We start from the raw sequence: 1422 nt of genomic DNA, 5'->3' as shown, positions 1-1422 counted from the left end.
CAGGAATTTCCTCCACTTCCTTTCATAGGAAGCGCATGTAGCTGGCTTCTGACACTTCAACAGAACAAGGTCTATCCTGTTTCTGAGCTGTGCTAAGGGATTCTCTACACCATGAGTTTGAGGTGTGGTACATCGTGGTGAAACATTCTGCCCTCCTGAGCCAGGAGGAGAACTGGTGTCGGGGGGAGATGAATGTATGTGCCCCGGGACATGTGGAGTAGAGTTGGGAACCAGTGCTGATGTGGCCACCATGGTGCCACGTGGATGCATTGAGGTTGTTCCTTCATGATCTTTCAGCACTCTGGTTAGTAGAGGAATTGGTGGGAACAGGTACATGTGCCTGTGCGACCAAGGGAACAAGAGGCTGTCCCCCAGAGACAGAGGGTCCTGTCCCGCCCTGGTACAGAACAGACAATACTTTGCGTTCTGACGTGTCGCAAACACATCAATTTCTGGATGACCCCATCTGTGGAAAATTGGTTGGAGGTAAGCCCAGTTGAGCTCCCACTCATGGAGGGATGCACCTCCTCTGCTCAGAAAGTCCACATACACATTGAGTGATCCTGGCAGGTGAGCAGCAATAATGAACATGCCCCGGGATTGACACTCGGTCCACTGTGGATGGAAACGTTTGAGGAACCACAGCTGAAGTAGTCTCATTTGTAGTCTGGGGAAGACAAGAACCGCTGTGGTGGCAGCCATCAGGCCCAAGAGCTGTTGAATCTGTCTTGCTGATGCATCTCCCTGTGCTTTTATCAGGTTGATGAGAGCGATAATGTCTTCCACCCTTTTGAGAGGGAGAAAGGCTCAGCAGACAGTCGAATCCAGAATTGCTCCAATAAACTGGACTCTCAAGGAAGGAAAGAGCACTGACTTTTTCAGATTCACCCTCAGGCCCAACATGTCTAAGGTGACCAGCGTTAAATCGATATGGTTGAGCAGACTCTGGAGACGGAGGCACACCGTGATGACAATCATTATTTTTGGAAACTCTCTGGACGCTGTTGAGAGTCCAAAAGGAAGGGCTTTGTACTGAAAATGGCCTTCCGCGACTGCAAAACACAAAAACGTCCTGTGAGATGGGTGGATAGTTATATGAAAATATGTGTCTTGCAAGTCCAAGGTTACCATCCAGACACCCTCGCTGAGAAGGGGGAGAATGCTTTGTAATGTTGTCATTTGCAATTTCCGAAAGGAGATAACTGGTTGAGTCCCCTGAGGTCCATAATAGGACAGAGTCCTCAGTCTTTTTTGGGGACCGTAAAATAGTGGGAGTAGAACCCGTGTTGACACTGTGCTGTCGGGGACTGGTTCGATAGCGTCCTTTTGAAGAAGGTTCTGGATTACTTCCAGGAGCGTACTGGACGGTGGAGTAATTATGAAGTTGGGGGCCTCGGGTACCTGGATAAATTCTATGAGGTA

General features: G+C 49.2%; 1 protein-coding gene across 1 annotated transcript in view; it reads right to left on the bottom strand.

Annotated features, from left to right (window-relative positions):
- Nucleotides 1-1422, bottom strand: part of RB1CC1 (RB1 inducible coiled-coil 1) — a 120300-nt gene that overhangs the window by 23513 nt on the left and 95365 nt on the right. The gene's annotated exons all lie outside the window — the stretch shown is intronic.

Source organism: Gekko japonicus, unplaced genomic scaffold (assembly GCF_001447785.1).
Source record: "Gekko japonicus isolate JY-2015 unplaced genomic scaffold, Gekko_japonicus_V1.1 scaffold2031, whole genome shotgun sequence".
NCBI lineage: Eukaryota > Metazoa > Chordata > Lepidosauria > Squamata > Gekkonidae > Gekko > Gekko japonicus.
Note: the sequence above shows the minus strand (reverse complement) of the source record. Positions and strands in the feature narration are given on the sequence as shown.